This window comes from Electrona antarctica (genome assembly GCF_951216825.1).
Source record: "Electrona antarctica genome assembly, chromosome: 21".
Classification (NCBI taxonomy): Eukaryota; Metazoa; Chordata; class Actinopteri; order Myctophiformes; family Myctophidae; genus Electrona; species Electrona antarctica.
The window spans coordinates 23,964,114-23,985,611 of record NC_136802.1 but is presented as its reverse complement, the minus strand read 5'-3'; the positions used below and the strand labels follow the sequence as shown (position 1 = coordinate 23,985,611).

The 21,498-nt window shown below is 41.6% G+C and overlaps 1 long non-coding RNA gene across 1 annotated transcript in view; it reads left to right on the top strand.

Annotated features, from left to right (window-relative positions):
• Positions 1-21,498, top strand: part of LOC306913882 — a 95,657-nt gene that overhangs the window by 31,900 nt on the left and 42,259 nt on the right. The window contains exon 2 of the long non-coding RNA XR_013788603.1: positions 8,598-8,730. This is a non-coding gene — a long non-coding RNA (uncharacterized lncRNA). The remainder of the gene's footprint in view (positions 1-8,597; positions 8,731-21,498) is intronic.

Genomic DNA, 21,498 nt, shown 5'->3' with positions numbered 1-21,498 from the left:
GAAATAAATAGCCTAAATGCATTTGTTTTTCCTATGATGAAAATTGATTGATTGAATACTTCATTAAACAGTTTGCAAAAGGTACAGAAGATCATGGTTATAGGCTACAATAATGCTAAAAGATTAACACAAAAGCCCTAAGGGCTCGACTTATTTACTTTGATTGTCAAGCATTCATGTGCAATTGCAAAACCCTTAATCAGTGAGTATGAATAGGCCTTTAGTCTAATCCAATTACCTGATTCCTACGCTGTCACAACTATAATGGGTCTCAATTATTTTCATGGTCAAGCACTACAGCATATGATGACAATTTCTAAACCGACTCCTATACCCTTTGTATGTAACTCAGACATAGAGTATCGAAGTCTGACGTCAATATCGGTAGACGGCGCAAGTCCACGGGTTCATGTACTTTTTATTTGCATTGTAATCCCATAGGAGGATTTTAGAACGCCTCATATAAGAACTGTGTTTGAAAAATAAACATGTCAACCCGGCTGTTATACTCATATGGATATGAAGAATCAACTGACTGAGATAAAACGCTAATGTTATACTGCTGCTGGAAATTAGCGACAATTTCGCCGAGACACTTTGTTTATTTTTGAACCACAATGCCTTATATGAGATGATTTTAAGATGACCCCATGTTATTCTCCATTACATAGAGAAATTACTTCCGTGAACTTCCGGGATGAGCGAGTGACGTCAGGACTTCGACGCTCTATTGCCGAGTCGACAGCACATGGAAATTGTTGCCATGTCTGCCTATTATAAGGGACTTTGGGCATGTTTTGTTTTTCTGTAAAGACAGTTAAATATTGGTTGAGGTTTTTTGGGTCTTGTTTCTAAATTGTATTTGCTTATTTGTGCTAGTGTTTATCAACCATTTTCATATAAATCTCTTTTTCAAGTGACAAATCAAAATGTTATCAGAAACTATATTGAAATAGAGATCAATAGAGAACTGACAGTCCTTGGTCTTCCAGGTCTGCAGGCTTCCCCAAAAGATGCTTGCCCGTCATAAACATCCACGTTGCACCTTTCTTTCCAGCCCATTACGTCATTAATTTAGCTTAAGATTAAACATCCTCGCTGGTTGAACAAAAATAAAACGGCAGCCAATGAAACGGTTAGGTTAAAAAGTGGGAACTAGTGTTGCACACACTCTGCTTGCTATAACGTAAGAAGAACTGACATTTACTCCTAATCACCTTCTTCAGAGTCAACACATGCTCTTGACTATCCGTTTACGCTGAAGATGGCTGGTAGGGCGAATTGTCAGTCATTAAAGAAGCTATAGAGTGTGACATCAGCACCTTACACTCTTTGGTGTGTGTTACTTCCCCTAGATAGGTTACCAGTTTCTGTATAACACTGTCAAGAAGCAAGCTGTAACAATACTGGCCCTGGGTGATGGTAGTTGTTGAATCTGATTAAAGAATCAAGGTTGACGCTGGCTGGGACAGCACTGCTTTGTTTTGATTATGGTTTGTCAACGTAATATTTTACGTTGACTGCAGTTAAGCAAAACAAAGGTGACACTGTATACAGAACCAGCCATCTAACTGCAGCACAGGGATCAAGTACGGAACAGGCATGGACTCCTACAGTACAAGTACTAAATCCTACAGATGACTCACTGAATGTTAGTATTCAGTGCTTGTTCAGTTGGATTCAGTGCTGGTTTCATACTTGATCCCTGTGCTCGGCTTGGCTGTTTCTCTGCACAGTTTTGCCTTCGTTTAGCTTAATCGCACTCTCTCCAGTGTTGTCCCATGCTCTCGCAAGCATTTCCCCCAGTAAAGGCCTCTCCATCATACTTGGCTCTCATGTTGTGCTAGCGCCTCGGGGGGGTTCCCCCGGGAGATTAAGCACGCCGCATTGATCACGTTCCACGGACTGATCTGCAGGCATCAATCCTAAAATGTTTGGTCTGTTTGATTCAAGACTCTCAATAACACAATGCCTTTCACCGGAAATACATATTGCAATGAAATTGTGAGTGTTCTATTCTTATTGTCAATACCTTCAGTATTAATGTGGCACCTATACGTACGTGATAAATTTAACGCACATCTTCCTATCGGTGCACAATGAAGTATAAAGCCGGCTTTATTGGACATATGGGGATGAGGAAAGACCAGTCATGTTGGAATAACAAACCTACAGGCCTCAGTGTACGTGTGCATGCATACTATACTGTATGTGTGTGTGGGGCAGGGGTGGAGGGGGCCTGTTTATTGTTTTGAGTTTTGTGTGCGTGTGCGTGCATACATCTCACGTACACACGCAAGTGTGCGTGCACACACACACACACACACGTGCATGTTCCTATGTAAGTCACAGTGCATACAGCTTGCATGCCGTTATGCTAACATGAGACTGTGTGAATGAGATGGATGGAACAGACTCGAATGCATGAATCATGACGTGTGAATGTATGCAGCCTCCACGCCTTCCCCATGAGAGCCCGCACATGTTTGCATTCTCGTGTCAGGCAGTCATGTATAGATGCAGACGTATGTGCGCGTACATTGTGCACACAGAGCGCTCTCTCCGTCTCAGCAATAAGCCAAAGCAGTCCACTAAAGTGCTGAGCCTACATTTGAATAATTCCCAGTAATTTCCCCCTCTGACATCCAGACTGAGCCCTTCTTCTACTGTGCAAACTGACTGATTTCTGTAACAGAAAAAAAGAAACTAAGAAGCGCTACGTGGGTCCTTTATATGTAGAGAGAACTGTTGACAGGTGCTCTTTGGAGAGGGTTTCATATAGCAAAGCACAAGAGTTCTTAAAAGGTTCTATACCTTGAGTCAATGTCACTGTGGAAGTATAAGGTGGCGAACTTAAAGGGTAAGACCACTTTTTTAGAGGTTTGGGTTGTTTTCTTACCTTATTATGGTCAAACTAGTCCAGTCCAGGAGTTATTTCGCTCCATAGTGCAGTTTTACAGAAAATAGCGTTATAAAAATACCAGCCCATTGACTTACATTGTACACTGAAACAGCTCTCAAAATCACTCTTTTAGTTCGTAAACAAACACAAACAAAGTTGTTTCAGACAATATAGAGCAACACCAAAACTCATGTGGTTTTATTTCTTCATAAAAATGGTAACTTCCTGTTGATTTTACTATATGAAGATCTGGATCCGGATCCATGGATCCAGTCCGGGTTTTCTTCTGAATAAAAATGGACAAATCAACAGGAAGTTACCATTTTTATGAAAAAATAAAACCACATGAGTTTTGGTGTTGCTCTATATTGTCTGAAACAACTTTGTTTGTGTTTGTTTACGAACTAAAAGAGTGATTTTGAGAGCTGTTTCAGTGTACAATGTAAGTCAATGGGCTGGTATTTTTATAACGCTATTTTCTGTAAAACTGCACTATGGAGCGAAATAACTCCTGGACTGGACTAGTTTGACCATAATAAGGTAAGAAAACAACCCAAACCTCTAAAAAAGTGGTCTTACCCTTTAAAAGAGGGTCCAAGGCAGCTCTGTCCAGTAGAAGTAGAAAAATCCTTTATTTCATTGATTAGTTTAAATATTAAAAACAAGGGTTTAAAAACTGACTGATTTCTGTCTTTGGACAAATTGAAGCATCATGGAGGATATTTGTCCATTCCTTGTGAAACATGCATGTATAATTCTCTTCTTTTTGGCCCTCGGATCACGTCTGGACAGCATAACCAAAAGTCTCTGGGAAAGCTCTACAAATTACCGGGTGATTAAGTGGCTGTGGGGGAGGGGGAGAATCTATCCTCGGTTCTTTTCTGAGATCCCGCCGAGATGTCGAGACGGATTCATCGACTCCCACGGGTGCTGAAGCAGATGTTCAGGTCACATCATTCTGGGGTATAGGGGAGGGTTGAGCTTTGATCCATCCGCCGGGGATTTTGTCATGGTCAACCCTCACTCCCGCCTCCCTGCACCTTCCATCCCTACTGTCCACAGAACCTGCATGGGGTGAGGTTGACGGCGGGGCCCCGTGAAATGGTTCTACTCCATGACACCGGCCTCGCCCGACTAAGAGTCTAAGATGACTGATGCCCAGTCACACCATTCATATTAGGGATGACCATAAACCGGTCATGGACAGAAATATGTGCTTCTGCTCATACTTGGTAACTCGTATAGCGAACAGAAGCTGGTAACTCGTTCCCATGCTTTGCTGAAAGAGTGGCGTTAAATAGAAAGTGGCTTTGACAGGCTCTCTGCCTTTGTGCTCCACACATTGAACTTTGCACATCACGCTAATAACGGGAAAAGCTCAATGATGTTGCCTTTGATGCTGTCTGTTCGAATTAGAGACCGAAAAATGACTTGAGAGACTTGGACATCCCACATCACAAGGCAATAAAGATACCCCACACTATGAAGAGTTCACATAAACATGTCCACCCTGCAAATCAATAGAGCTCATAAATAATAGAGCCACATGTGAAGCAGACTTGCTAACTTGGAAACAGCTGTATTAATGCTGGAAGGAGCAAAGACAACACAGTGATAGGGGCTGGAGTTAAGTCTCTAAATGTCACACAATTAGAATTGTTATGATGAAGTAAAGCAACTGAAAAGATTTTTATTTATTATTATATCTGATAATGTTCATCTAAAGACGCTCACACTCAGTGCCACTTTTCAACTTGTTTTGAGAAAGATCCAGAGCTGTTTATACCCTTAAATTCTGTAATTCTAAAACCAGGGACTCGGGGGTTGTGTGTAATCTTTTTTCCTTTTTTCTTTTTTAAGGGACCAAGCCCGTATGGCCTATCGTATTTACCTGGATTTGTCTAATGCCAAAGATAGCAGTTCTGGCTTAACCGGGCAGTCGGTTTTCGCAAAACGCAGCAATACGGTAGAGGGCTATGCCAAATTGCGCTGAAACCAGTCTTACTCCAATTGGCCAAACGGGGGTGCTATAGCAATCGTTTGAAAATGAAACATTTGAACAGGCATAACTCATGTATATATGTTGTATGTAATTGTGTTTTTTGTATGTTTTTCTATGGACTGCAATAAAGTCATTCATTCATTCATTCATTCATTCATTCATTCATTCATGCCTCGTTTGGCCAACAACCATGGACCTTTTTTTACACATGTGCCTTGCCCTTGACTCATGCTGAACACATCTGTCACTTTGACCAGTAAGCTCCACCCTCAGATTTTCCCCATTTTGAGCAGTTTGAAAAACGCTTAAGTAATTTGTGTGAAATGTTCTGCACACAATCTAGGGACCATTATCTTAAATCCCAGTTGAAGAGAATTTTGTATGTGAAAATGTGTACAATATAGCTGCAAGCAGTGATAACTGGCACTTTGAACAGGCATAACTCATGCCGTGTCTGTCTGTCTGTCTGTCTGTCTGTCTGTCAGGTCAAGCAAGGTTTGTACAAGGTTTGTACAAGCAGCAAAATGTTGGTGTGGCATGGTCCACAATTTGTCCTTAATTTTTCGTTTTACTGGAATCCATTTAATTCATACTGACACATTTTCTAGTAAAAGTAAACACTCGAAAAAACCTTACATTTTAAGCAATACAATGATGCCTGATTCTCAAACGACATCCATTGTGCGGCTGAATCCTGATATTTAGAAGAGCATTTGACACAGCAAGCGGCGTCAAGAGGCCATTGTACAAATGTGCTCGTGACGAGGGTAATGTAATGTGAGTGATGGTTATAATCTGTCAAGAGTGCGTGCATTTGTGTGGGTTTACGTGTGAGAAAGTGTATCCATTGTCTGCAAGTTTGTCTGCAATGCATGCACCAGATTTGTGTGTGCGTCCAGCTTTCATGCACACTGTGCAAAGTGCGCATAGGGGCACTGTGGGGCTTGCCGTTGTATTCATTCTGGGCTCAAGCGAGTTGAAGCGACAGCAACAGGGGGGGACTGACTGACCCCCTTAGAAGGGTGTAGGGGCGAAACGGGGAGAGGGTAAAGTAGGTAGATATTAGAAGCAGATGTCCAGGAGCTGCACGGCTCTGTTCCTGAGCAGGGGGGACAGGCAGCAGAGAGGAAATATCTCTGGTGAGGAGAACACTGGCCATCCCACATCTGTGTTTCTAAAAGCTTTTCATTATCTATTTTTCTGTGCGTCTGTTTCTCTGTCTGGTTCTTTGTTTGTTTGTTTGTTTTGTGACTGTCCCTCCCCCCCATTTCACCCCTCTCTCTCTCCTCTCTCTCTCTCTCTCTCTCTCTCTCTCTCTCTCTCTCTCTAAAGAACTACTGCAAGTTAAAAAATCACACCCATGTTAAGTGAGTGGTGCAACTCCGTGTGGGGTTCCTGGAAGTTCCACACCCACAGGAATGCGCCCAGGGTGCGGGCCCGGTTCCGGCGAGCCGCCCTGCGTCCGAAACGGTAGAGAAATGAGAGAGTTACCATGTGGGGGTCCCGGGAACATCCAGACCCCCAGGAACGCGCCCAGGCGGCCGGGCCGATTCCGGCGAGCCGCCCTGCGTCCGAAACGGTTGAGAAATGACCGTGTGGGCTTCCCCAGGGGGTCCCTCTATTGTACTGTCACACCCAAAATCATCATATATACAATGTGTGTTAAACTGCACAACAGTGACACTTGGTTGTGAAAACCAACCAAGCGCAATTTTCGTGCTCGGACGGACTGACGGACGGGCTGACGGACGGACGGATCCTAGGCTAGGGCATTCACTTCTAGTAATTTTTACTAGTTGACTAGTTGCCTAGTTTACTAGTCGACTAGTCGACTAGTTGTTTAACTACCTATTATGAAAAAATATATATATATTTGTACATTTAAAAACTGTGTACATTGGTGACTATAATCTACCTGATCTTGAGGCCTACAGAATCAGGGAAAAAGACTGGTAAACTAGTCGGCTAGTTGCTTAATGCCCTATCCTAGGCTAAAATTCAATAACTGATCCTAACGAACCATCATGCAAAAAATTACGCCTTTATCCGCAATTGCGTGTGTGTGTGTGTGTGTGTGTGTGTGTGTGTGTGTGTGTGTGTGTGTGTGTGTGTGTGTGTGTGTGTGTGTGTGTGTGTGTGTGTGTGTGTGTGTGTGTGTGTGTGTGTGTGTGTGTGTGTGTGTGTGTGTGTGGATTACTCTAGATCAGACAATCCATCCTGTTTACTCCCTGTGCTTTTGGGCTCTTGGCGACTTGTACTGTGTTGTTGGGGCGGTATCTACTGTATTGTTTATAATATTCTTTTCATTCAGAGCTCCATCAATGGACATGGAACTTCCTCCAACTTAACCCTATAGAACACTAAACATATTTTTGTTACACCATCACTAAACACGGGTATCTTTTTCTTTTCTTTTTTATAACTTTATTTATAGGATTTTCAATTTTGATAGACAAACAATCCTACATATACCCCACCCTCCCCGGTTCCCTCACAAAAGAAGAAGACAACAAAAGCAACAATAATAAATAATAAACCAATGTAAAATATTCAATCAAAATATTTCTCATAAAAATATATGAAAGTACAGCAATACATGGCAACTTGAGATATTCTTCTTTAATATTTCATCATGACTTTTACAAAAAAACTAAAAATAGATATCATGGGGTGCCCTATCATAAGGGGGCAAAATCTGTGAAAAATGTGCACATTATTTTTGAGGGGCGCTAGCCCCTCCTATATACAGGTTTAATTAAAAACGTCATTGACAATGAAGGGAAAATTTACGTCATCTTGTCCCTAACACAAACATTAAATGCCATTAACAATAAAAATAATGTAATGTTTGTTTTGACACCGTTTGTTTTACATCACCATTACATCACCTAATCATAGCAACATGATTTAGACTTTAATATATTAGCGACCCTCACTTCACACAAGTGTGATTTTTTAAATATTCCTAAAAAAAAGAAATGGAGCTGAGAACTTCTCCTTTGGCCCACCCATTCCTGGGACATGTGAGAATGGTCCAGTGAAGGAAAAAAAGTCCATTGTGGGTGTATGGGATTCTTCTCTATCACACTAAACACGGGTGAAATTCACCCGAACACCTGCCTGTAGAAAAAAATCACACCCGTGTGAACTGAGTGGTGTAAGGTCTTATATAGACTGATCAACTGTGGTCTGACATAATGTCTGACGTAATGAAATCACACCCGTGTGAACTGGGTGACCATAGCAACCATGCTCATTTTTTGGTACGAACAGACACGTAAACTATCAAAGCTGAAATCACACCCAGGTGAACTGGGTGACCATAGCAACCATGCTTATTTTTTGGTACGAACAGACAGACACGTAAACTAACAAAGCCAGTTGTAGGAGTGGTTTACACCACTCAAAAACAGGGATGTGGGCAGGGAAACAAACCTACCTTCTATGATGTCACTGAGCATCATGAAGGTATAAGACCCACTCACCTCAGACATCAGCAACATTATGAAAATTACAAAAATATAATTGTCCAGGTGAAAATCAACCATGTTTAGTGTTCTAGGGTTAATCAGAAGCCAAAACACACTGCATAATCATTGAGCACAGAAGCCACTGAGTTGAACGTTCAAGTATTGACTTGCCGCGTATGTTTAAAACCCCTTTTTTTCTCTTTTCTTTGTATGACTTTGACAGGTTTGAGTCATCATCCGCCCGTGTGGCGTGGGCCAGGTCAGGGGTTAAACAGCGGAGCAGGGAAGGAGCGGATAGAGAGGGATTGGACACATGCATTCCACGCTTCCAGCCATGAGATTTGTCTCATTGTCAGGTTAGTATGGACCCCAACACCTCCTCTCGGGTTCCGGCTGCATGTTCTGCTGCTTCCTGGGGTTATACGAAAGGTCAAACACCTGACACAACTGCCAGCTGCGACCCACACCATCCGTCCAGTTTAAAGTCTGAGGAGGAATAGAGCTCAACAGTGAGATTCCGGAAGTAAGCGCCCCATATATTATGTTCTGTATCAGCTGTAATGTCATAAGAATCCAATGTAGACCTACCACGAGGGTCCTGGTGTATATGCTCCTGCAGAAGCCATACGTCTGTATGCAATCAATCTAATTTCATCTTAATGTTCTCTGGGGGTTGGGAGCTCTGGTGCGTTTCAATACGGTAATGTCACAATACGGTAATTACTAATTAAGTACTGAAAAATATAATTTCAGGTCGAGAAATGGTTAGATTATTGGAATGCCGCGCTGAATAAGCGAGTGACTCAAATGTCACAGATGTGTTCAGAATGTGTGGCAGTAATGATGAGGTGAGTCACCAACAACTCTCCCCTTTAAATAGATTTCAGAGATCTGCTGAAGCTAGGTCGGACAGGACACAGCCGTCTGTTCCTCTAAATGTACAGGGTGCCTAATGTACCGGTTTCGGTAAGCAGCCTATAGATATGGGCAATGTGAGCCCATGCTCCTCGCATAAGAGCGAGAGAATTACAATCCCGCACTAATCAGGGCTGTGCCATGCTGCCACAACACAATGATTAGAAATAGAGTGCTTTGTTGAATCGAAAATAAGCACTGAGAGTATGCGCATGCATAAAGTGAGTGGCAAATCGAGTGACAAAGTGAGTGGCAAAGTGAGTTTAACGTCGTTTAACGCTTCCCCTGCCATCCCATCCCAGGAAAAACATCGGGTGGGGAAGGGGTTTGCGGGCGGTTGCATTACTAAACAAATGCAGTGAGTGGACAAGGTAGAACCAGATGTGTGCTGGGTAATAAAACCACATGGACCTGCTACGTTCCTAATGTGTTCCCCACCTCAGTCTCTCTGACACGGTGATCTGTCTTCCGTGACCTGACCTTCAGACCCACACAGGCGTGGCCCTCACTGGAAGAATCTTACATGCTCACCAGAGGGATAGTGCTGTTCGAGCAGGAAACCTGTTCAAAATGGTGGACAGTAACAAAGTACATTCACTTGAGTACTGTACTTCATTAACTACTGCATCAGTACTTTACTCGAGTGTTTGGATATATGCCTCTCACGCCACTACATTTCAAAGACAAATATTGTACTTTAAAGTACCATTTTTCAACCTATCTTCATATAATTGGTCCTCACTAAAATAAAGTAGCAAAACAAAAAACAATCTACTTGGTCTGTGTCTCATTGGAGGGCTGTGGGTGTGGGCAGTTCAGAAACCCGTCCACCAGTGACAAATATATATATATATTTAGTGTCTGTAATTAAAGAGATATTTCAGTCTGGCAGCACGATTTTAGCAACTTGGCAGTATTCTTCCTTCTTTTTCACACATGTATGAGATATTTGTTCTGTGTTCTGGATCTGAACGTAAAAAATAGGGGAAAAAAGTTTCCAATTTACTTAATTGGTTTTGACAGGATCTGTCTTTGAATACCTTTATACTTTCCTGACATTTCACTTGGGTATATACGGTATGATAGAAATATGTGGTTGGACGCCGCCAGTGTCTCACACCGAAGTACAATACAGTAATTGCGACCCATAGAACGAATAGATATAAGACATCAGCACAATTCTCCCATTAATAGATTCTGTATACTTGGCGGGAGGACCTGATGTCACTTGTTGCTATGGCAGATGCCAACATCAGCAGGCTGAACAGAGATAGTGTGTGGGTAGTGGTGAAAGACTGGCGGTTGAATATAATTATGTGGCACTGGCTACTGGCTAAAAATAATACACTCGTTTAGGTGGTAATACTGTAGGTAGGCCTATGTGTCTATAGTCAGAGCTGAGAATGATAAACTAAAACTAAAGGGTGGAAACCTTCTACGTCCAAAACCGGAAATGTAAAAAAAGAACCTGTGTTTCAATGGAGCCTTACCCTTTATCTCTAAACTTCTTAGACTTTTTTACTATTTTGAAAAACATTTAAAAATTGTTGAACTAGCCGTTGTGAGCTTGTAGATAAGATACTGACAAAAATAGGGCCCCAAATCTCTTCACTGATAGCTGATCAACAAGCTCACACTCACAGCATGTTGCATTTTGACTTGTTTTAGTGCTTATTTGCTCTGAATGTTTGTCTATTTTCGGCGAGTTCCCCAATTATGACAATGGGACAATAAGCTCTGTGCACAGACACCTCTAACATCTGTGAAGGAAGAAAGTAAGCAGACCAATTTCATGTCAATTTTATGGTGCATAAAACCTGGCTTCTGTGCATGTTAGAAGTAGCTAACATGAGTAAGAGAGGCATGAGCACGAATGCCAAAGATACTGTTGGAAGCACTGCAGCAGTATTGCAATAGCTGAAAACAAATGGATATGATACTTGATTCAAATGAATGGAAAACCAATAGTAAAATGGATAATATGAAAGCCTCCCTAGAGAAATGTGCCCACGCATATATACGAGTTGGAACTTGAGTTAGAGCGCAAAACAAGGAGCTTCAGGACAGTGATCTTAAAAATGTTGCACCTGAATGCACAGATTGTAAGCCTGCAGTCCAAGTTCAGCATCACAAAATCAGCTGGAGGAAGGAGGAGATCGAAAATCGAAAGTTTGACTTTTGCTTACTTAAGGGGTTACAGTATCAACCTACATAATGCGTGAAAATGGTCAATGGCTTGTAATCAAAATGGTTAATTGTATTATAGAGCCAAGAAACTGAACCATCTGCATCATGACACTTTTTTGCCCAGAAATGGTAGGCCTATAGATATAACGGAGCACTGTTGTGCTTGATGACTTATACATGTATATGACCCTATACCTTTGTTGACTGGGGAACCTAGGCTAGGGGTTGATACTCGGTCCCCTCTTTTTATTTCTCGCTCTACTCTAAATATCTTCGCCAACCATAGGAGATCTACAATCAGATCTGTTATTTTCCCAGAATGTTATATTATTCGCCCATTAGGCTATAATACTGTATTCTCCGAACAGGAACGCTAGGGTTTATGTGCTTAATAATGCTAACATGCAGGGCTGCAGAAAATATGTTATGGAACACTATATGGCGACGTTCCTGCCTTACAAATTAAATTAGTGGATATGCAACCCAGCTCGATCATTACATGTTTCTGAGAGCTGCAGTGTCCAGTCTGCAAGGATGGATTTATTGATCCATACACTCTCGTTCATTTGAATGTTAACGGTTGGACAGCTATGAATTGAGGACAGTTATATTATATTTGCCTGATTCTATCATTTTAAATTAGACAGAATTTGGTTGGGTCTGACCAGATTGATATGGTAGGGTTACTTATTCTGACAATGCCTCTCCAAGAATCATACAGAATCACACAAAATCTAATTTCTGAAGTAAATTAATTGCATTGTCTTAGCAATTGCAGTTTAGCCTGGAAATTATAACTCTCGTCAGTAAGAGTAAAAGCTTCTGTGGATTACTGCATATTATTGTACTCCATGAGTGTTTGGAAAGATGGTGTTACAGTAATTTCTATTTACTGCACTGATAGACTGCGAGCAAATGCCTTCTTTCACTGGAGATGGGTCAAGAATCCCATTCAAATAACAATATAGAGAGGTCTTCCACACAGCTGGCATACATAAGAAGCCCATACATTTTAGTTACTGCGAGAGTGAGGACTCCTGGATCACTGCCCTCCACACTCTCCTATTTGATTTGATTTATTTGATGAAATCAACATACAATTCATTATGTCCAATAGAAGGATAGATCAGGATAAAAGTCAGAAGACTTTCCTTTTCAGTCCCAGAATAAAAAATAAAAGACCATTGATGGCTTTATAATAACATAAAACCAATTATAAGGCTCGAAGACCAATTTGATACATAAATTGTCAAGATAACAGATAAGGGAAGGCCAATTAGTGGCATATAAAAGGCAGAAGGGACAATTAATGATTCACCAAGGATATAAAGGACTGTATATCTGAATTATTGAGCTACACAGAGCTATAACTATAAAAATACTTTTGAGAAAGTACTCAAAGAGTACACATAAATACTCAGCACCACAATACTAGGCAGAGAGCCTATGACCAAGTTAACAATTAGCTTTAACAGGATTACTTTAAGCAGAAAGATCAACTTCCAAATGTTGATCTGGGCAGGAAATACTCTTTTAGAAAAATACCTTTAAGTACCCAATAAAAAGATGAAACCACCAGGAAGAAGGATTGTCCAGTCAGCAGAATATGATTAATGTCTATTCATTTTCAGATCAGAGAGACAGAACAGATCCACATACAGCCAAATTACTCTCCCCTGTACCACCAAAAGGCACAGGGTAGTCTCTCTCGAACAATTCATTTCACAGGCATTAATACTGAAGAATACGTCAATTGTTGATACACCTTCATTGGCTGAATAGACAGTTAATTTCCACTATGCCACGCTGGCACTGGGTGTCAAGCGCTCATTGGACCAGCACATGGATGATGAGACTGATATCGGGACAGCTTCCTTGGTTCCGTCATTGAGGGCCTGCATAAACCGGGAAAGCACAGAGGCTGGCGTTGCTATGGCAACCTGAAGATAACATTTCTTTCCCTGTTAGCTGTAAACTTTCGACAGAGAGAAATACTCCCTGACTCCCCCTGAGCAGCTTATCTCTTTTCTCACTAGGCATCAAGGTCAAATACATGCAGTGTCACATCAAAACAGACCTCTCAGTATGCAAGCCAACTTTTGACTGGGGACAGACAGTGAATCTGAACTTGGCGTCAGGCAATCCATAATATAAATATGATATAATAATATAAAGGATAATATAGGTCTGAGATGATTAGGCCTGTGGATGGTGACATGACATAAATAGGATAAGGAGAACAACCCAGAGTAAACAGGCAGTAGGCTAGGAGTACTGATGACAAAAGGGCAAGATGACAAAATATGAACACGGTCTGGGCCAAAGGGAAATTGACAATTCCATCCACCAAACTCCAAAATTATCTATCAACCATAACTTAAGGAGTCTCAGCTGAGCCTATATGGGTTCTTGGGGAGAGGTAAAGGACTACCCTCATTAGTTTATTTTGAGCTATCTGAAGGTTATCTTTTTTATATATGACCTTCAAACCCACGCAGGCGTGGCCCTCACTGGAAGAATCTTACATGCTCACCGGAGGGACTGCGAGCAAATGCCTTCTTTCACTGGAGATGGGTCAAGAATCCCATTAAAATAACAATATAGAGAGGTCTTCCACACAGCTGGCATACATAAGAAGCCCATACATTTTAGTTACTGCGAGAGTGAGGTCTAGCCAGCACCAACTTGGGACTCCTGGATCACTGCCCTCCACACTCTCCTATTTGATTTGATTTATTTGATGAATTCAACATACAATTCATTATGTCCAATAGAAGGATAGATCAGGATAAAAGTCAGAAGACTTTCCTTTTCAGTCCCAGAATAAAAAGACCATAACTTAAGGAGTCTCAGCTGAGCCTATATGGGTTCTTGGGGAGAGGTAAAAGACTACCCTCATTAGTTTATTTTGAGCTATCTGAAGGTTATCTTTTTTTATATATGCCACTACTACTGTGTTAAACAGGTGTAGTCAAAATGGCATTGAACTAATGCTGAAGCTAGTAGCATGGTGGTCTTGGTGTCAGGAATGAGTTCGGTCTCATCAACATCAGGCTCCCGAGCTCTACAGTGCTGCCAGCTAAGCTGGCACGCTTGATGTATTACCTGCCTTTGTTTGCCCATTCTGCAAGAATCTGTTCTGCCTCCTGTCGCATGCTCTTGGGTCCTCCTCCGAAGTCCGGTTTATGGATTTGGTGAGAGAGGACATGCAGGTGGCTGGGCATGACAGAGGCATACACAGAAAACCGAAACAGATGGGGGAACAGGAGTTGGTACAACTTGTTAGCTTGAGCTTTTGCTCAATTGCTGTGTGAGGAGATGTTGAATTGTTCTCCCTGTTGGCAGAAAAATGTCGTGGGCAATTGTACTTCGGAGTGGAGGCATTGAGGCAACCTGAAATTATTACTGACTGGTAGCTGACTGATTACTGACTTGCTGGTAGCCCAGCCAGTAAGTGCACAGACCACATGCGTGAGGACCAGAGTTTGAATCTGTCATGTAAAATGAATGAAATTGCCTACAAACAATCTTAAAAAAATAAATGAAGAAAATAAATTATTATTGATGACAACCCATATTCTAAGGCTAGCTTAAGGCAACTTACAGCCAAAAGTACAGAAATGAGATCCACCCATGTGTTATAGGCTACTATATTCTGCTCAACCCCTCTATGACTTGGGTTGGATTCAGTTGAGGGAAAAGAAAAGTTTGGCACAAACATTTCTGGAAGTGTTGAATGATTGTTGTGGGAATAATCCTGGAATGGCTGAGAGACTCAGACTGCATGTGTACTGAATGTAACTGTGTGCGTGCGTGCGTGCGTGCGTGCGTGCGTGTGTGTGTGTGTGCGTGCGTGCATGCGTGCGTACGTGCGTGCGTGTGTGTGTGTGCGCACATGTGCGTCCTGCCTGTAAAACTTAATGAAGAAGCCTCTGTAAAAAGTGATTAAATGGGCTATAATGAAACCAAATTGCTTGCCAGAATGCTAATGGAGCAAACCATGTGAGTCTTTAATTTAATTTATTTTAAAACTTACATAAGCTACAGAAGTACTTGTTAGTACTTGCCCAAGAGTGCCCATAAGTGCTTGCTTACTGTAGTGAAAACAACATCAAAAGGAGAAACACTATCCTTGTGTTCATGTTTTCCATTAGCATACAGTACCAGTGACCATTCACTTAACTCTGTGTGCGTGCTTGCATGTACAGACACACACACGCACGCGCGCACACTACAGTACTTCTACTAGTAGCAGTATTTTGGAGAAGAACAGTTAGTGCCGGGGTGCCCAAAAGGTAGATCCTGATCTACCAGTAGATCACAAAGGCTGTGCAGGTAGACTACATGACATGCCCCTAAAAAAAAATATTTTTAAGGTGACTTGATTGATTGACATAAAAAATGGCCTGTCAGCTCAAACCCACAATGCAATATTTTGTTTTCAAGTATTGTATCACAAACGTACCCCTGTATTTCCCATTCCAAGTGCATTAGTCTTATCTGTAATGCCATTGCCGCTATTCCAAAGCCCCCTCAGGTACATACCGTACATTGTTTAACTATTTTCACCAATTGGATTATTTCGTTTTTGGTTTTTAGATCTTGTTGAGCATGTCATTTTGAAAGTAGCTCTCAAGAAGTGTGGGCACCCCTGAATTAGTGTGTGTTAGATCTAAAATATTCAACAACAACAATTCTTGTTGTTGCAGCATTATAAAGAAGGTGAAGAGAAATAATCAGTGTATATATTTGATAGGTGCTGCGTGATTCACATCATTCTATACTCAAACCATTGAACCATCCAGGGACTGGGACACACTGTGCCCTGTGGATGTCATGTCATCCTCCCATCAGAAGTATTTCATTATAAAATATAACGGTGAATCTGCTACATCTGCAGGGAATATGGCAGACCTTTGGCTGGGTATACCGGCTGACTATTCTAGCCAGGACAGGACAGGAATGTCGTGCAGTGACATTATAGGTCTGCAACTACTGTATCAATTTATTTTCTTACCGATTATTTTAACAAATACTTCGTCTGTTTGAGCCAGTGGCGTATCCAGGAATTACGTTATGGGCAGGCAAGATCATGTGTTAATTGTCGTCTCCCCGCGCACAATCATAGCACTAAAGGTTTTCAAAGAGATATACCTGCCAGACGAGTAGGATACAAAGGCTGAAAGGCATGCATTTACATTCCAATGGGTGATTGAGGGTCGCGCTCTACCGCAACGGCCAATCAGCTGTCCATTAATAGTTCTCAGGTCTTGTTTTTGTCTTCTTTTTTTCTCATTGTATGGATTTTGGCCAGGCCAGAAATGGATTTGGACAGGCGGACGCCTGCCCTCGCCTTATTGTAGATACGCCTCTGGTTTGAGCCTATTCACATGTATTGGGCTTCTTTATAAACTAGTCAGAATTGTCTGTATGTGGGTTAGTCTCCTGAAGCCCAGGCTGAAGGATGGGGCTCAGGGCCCATGGCTGATGCTCCGGAACAACGTTGCCTGCCTGTCTGCCTACGACTTTCTTATCCGTATTTTTGCCTGAGTATTAGTATTTTGCAAGTCAAGTATTTATGTTCATTTGTGTGCTATATAGGGAGAGAAAACAGTTCTCTCTCTATTAGTACATTTACTTCAGCATTAACCACATGGTGTTTAACTTTCCCTTGCACATCCAGTGTTGTGCAAAAACTGTGAAGATAGTACAAGCTTACAACATACAATAGATTATTATTATTAATCGATATCAATGATATGATATTCTTATTTTAATCGATTAAGTTGATTAATTTGATTGACTGTTGCACCCCTAGATGACACTGATGCCTAACTGTGTCTAGAACGCAGCATTCAGTGTTACGCAATATGCCCCTCTCCTCTGTTGGCCATCATTTGCCACCCCATTAAATGCATTGTTCTCCGTTTAGACTGGCCCCGCTGTTAAAATTGCAGCTCTCAGAGACAGTGGGATGCCGTCTGCTGAGTTGTTGTTTTTCTGCTGACGGAGGAGCTTGGCTGGGTGTTTGTGACTCTGGGGACATAATTAGACCCCATGGTTAAATGGTTCTCCCATAAACCACCACTGGCGGTGTGAGAACGTTTTGAGAAAGAGACAAGCGGATGGTTTGTGGAACGGTCCACCGAGGTTGACCAAACCTCACCCCCCCTCTCTCATGCTGCAGTGACGCCCCTAACAATGTGTGTGTGTGTGTGTGTGTGTGTGTGTGTGTGTGTGTGTGTGTGTGTGTGTGTGTGTGTGTGTGTGTGTGTGTGTGTGTGTGTGTGTGTGTGTGTGTGTGTGTGTGTGTGTGTGTGTGTGTGTGTGTGTGTGTGTGTGCCCTTGTTAAACAGACAAACACACAATACGAGGGTAAAGTCAAGCAAGTTTTCAAACATCACCACAGTTGACACAAGTACATCATTTAGAATAGTATTCAGCTAAATCAATGACTCTTTATCACATTGGATTTTTTTTTGCCAGGGGCTTTCATAATGCTTCTCTTTCTCTCAGTGACTGTCTACATCTGCTTCTCTTCGAACTCTCTTTTAACCCCCTCCTCTCCCTAGCTCTTATTCTCTCAATCTCAGTCTCAGTTTTTTCTTTAGCTTGTGCTGCATTCTTTAAAAAAAAGAAATCCAGTCATTTCCTTTCCCCGGTGTTGTCGTTGTCGCCGTCACATCCACCTCCATAACCGAGGGCCTCACCTTTTTACCCCATCGTTTCAGTCCCGGTGTGGCGCACTAAATGTATAAAATGTCCACTCTTTTAAACGGTGCCAAATGTGTTTACCCAGCGCCACATGAGAATCTGCCACAACCACTGGAGGTAATGACGAGTCAAATTAGATTTTTATGGCTCCAACGTCGCTTATGTTTTGGGAAGCTTGAAGGATTGCAGTCACGCTACAGTTAGCACTACTAGTGGGGGGGGGGGGGGGGGGTCTTTGTGCGGTGTAGGCTAATCAATCGTGCGTCAACGTCTGCAGATGCTGCAGTCTTTGCAATCTACTACAGTGGCTCCCAAACGGTGCATGTTGTAGGTCGGCAAAATTTGTGAAAGCATGAAATATGTGATTAAATAGCCTAAGTGATTAAACTTTTTATTTGGCATTAGTAAATAAAACTAAATATTTACAGAGTGATAACACATGTTCACATTCAATGTTAAGAACCCACGTGATTTTTAGTCTGGCCAGGTTAACATAATATGGTAGGCTGCATCAATTATTTTAGGATAAATTCTATTGCTAAGACTTTTTCTATCTTTTACTGTTCACTTGTGCTGTCCTCTTTCTAACCTCTCTCTCTTTCAGTCTCCAGAGGTTTTGTCCAATGAATGAAATGATGAAATGCTACAATTATGATGCATCATGATGATTCAATGTGCAATGGCATTGATTGATGGACAAACAAAAGATATTCCCTCATTTGGTGTTGTGATGACGGTGGTAGAGAACAATGTCTTGGCACGTCCGCATCGGTCCAACATGTCCCACAGGTGTCCAACTGGGCTGATATCTGGTGACTGTGAAGGTCATAGCATATTATTAAGATCATTTTCAAACTCATCAAACCATTCAGTGACCCCTTCTGTGTCCTAGGAGACCACTCCCATCAGGATAGAGTTGTGTTAGTTTGCAGTGACCCTTCCCTCACAGGGATGTCGGCTCAAGCCAGATGAGGAGAAATGCTTCTTCATTGCATCATCAGTGTGTGCTTTAGAGACAACTTTATGTGTGTGCTCTTAAGAAACAAATTAACAATCACACTTGTGTGAAGTGAGGGGCGCAGTGAGGGCAGTATTTTTCATCAGCCAGGTGACGTCTTATGTACTGCCCTAAACAAACATTCAAAGTCCATGGACTAGGCTGCCACATGATGTAATCTTGGAAAGCCATGCATTGGAGCGTCTCAAAAATCACACTTGTGTGAAGTGAGGGGCATCTGGTAATGTTAAAGTGCTCTAAACAAATAGACCTGGCTGCCACATGACGTCACTCTAAAAGTGCTAAAAACAAACATTAAAAAAGCCATAGACTTGGCAGCCACGTAATTCCGAAAGCCAGATGTTGGAGGGGCTAGTGCCCCTCAAAAACAGTGATGATAAAACTGACAAGTTGGGCTCATGGATTCTTTACTTGCCCCTGTACATTATACAGATGAAATGCAGATCAGAATCATACTATTTATTGTCACATCACAAGTTTATAGATTTTCCATGCATGCTCCATCATTTTGACATAGAGAAGAGAGAGGATAAGAGATAGGTCAAAGAAATCTATATACTGTACTTATATCGATATCATTATGTAGTAGCTGGTATAATGTTTAGAACATCATATCACATCAGCATCATATGCAGGTGCGCACATAAACATGAGGCCAGCAGTATTCTTACAGTAAGGTGCTGTTCACTATAGACCAGTTCGTGCAACAAGGAAAGGAAAATCCACATACAGTAGTTCACATGGGTAAATCCACAGCTTGTAAAACCACAGCTTGTAAAACCACACAAGTGAACATAATTTACATTAATCTAAGGAACCTAATCCAGCATAAGGAGACTAGACAATAATTCTAGTGCGGTAGGCCAGCCTGGCAACAGGCAGTGTTCAGGTCTTGTTCGACAGTCTGATGGTAGCTGGGTAGAAACTGTTCAGGCACTTAATGCTGCGGTATAGTTTCCAGCAACATCTCGTCATAGAGACCCACCTCTCTCTGATCTCCACCCCCTCGCCATGTTGTGGGGCAAACTGAACCATCTATGAACTGAACCATAGCTGAACGGTGTCACGCTTTGCGTTTGTAAAATTACTCATTTGCCGACTAAAGATTGAACGGAAACCTAATGGAAAGACGAGGCTTGCGCTCAACATACGTACAAGTACAAGCTAGGAAGAGAGCTTTATCTCCGCAAAATCGGGGATATTATGAACACACTCGCACACAGAATGGAAAGATGATTTTGACAGCTACTGCCCCACTTTCAAGGCTACAATTGATTTGTACCTTATTGAAGGAACAAACTATTATAGGCCTACATGTAATTGCTTAGCGAAAACATCTGCAGAAATCTTTCATGCCTCATGTTTATTTTACATCTGCTGGTACATCCACAGACTAGTGCAAACAGAAAAGCGTCAATACTTTTTCTAGTTGAGTGCTGTTGATTGCCCTTTTGTATATGATAACACATGGTAGGCTATGATTCAAGAACACTTATTAACAATAGGCCTACCTCTAGATCCGGTGCGTTTTTTTATTGATTGTTAATCTCCACCTTAAAGGACCACTTCACCACTTTTCAACTCCTCTTCCTATAATTGGTCCTAACTAATGTTCATGATAAAATACCACAATTCTTTCCTACTCAGTCTGTGTCTCATAGGAGGGCTTTGGGCAGTTCGGACACCCGTCCACCAGTGACATCATCAATGGGGAATCCATGCTAATAGAAACTGCAGGCTTTCTTTTCCTGAAAAGTTGCAATGCGATAATGGAAGCCATCGTTCTCACGATAATACAAATCTTAATATATTTTAAAACAAATCTTGTTTAAAAAATAATCTGCCTAACAATGATGTCACTGGTGGACGGGTGTCCGAACTGCCCACAGCCCTCCTATGAGACACAGACTGAGTAGAAAAAATTGGTTGTGTTTTATCATGAACATTAATGAGGACCAATTATATGAAGAGATGTTGAAAAGTGGTGAAGTGGTCCTTTAACTCTGTTCATTGAAAATAGCTGATCTGCAGCTCACCAGTAGCCTGACACGCAGCCTTATAGTTCTAAATGTGTTTGTTTTTTTGTTTTGGCTATTTTCTGGGTGTTCATTTAAACGAATTAATACATTAATCACACTTTAACAAGATACAATACAATGTAGATCGGGTGGTTTTTAACTGTTAAATCTGTTCATTGAAAATAGCTGATCTGCAAGCTCACTAGGTTGTAGATGGATTACAATTATACTAATAGTGATATATAAATATATAAATAAAATCATGACATGAC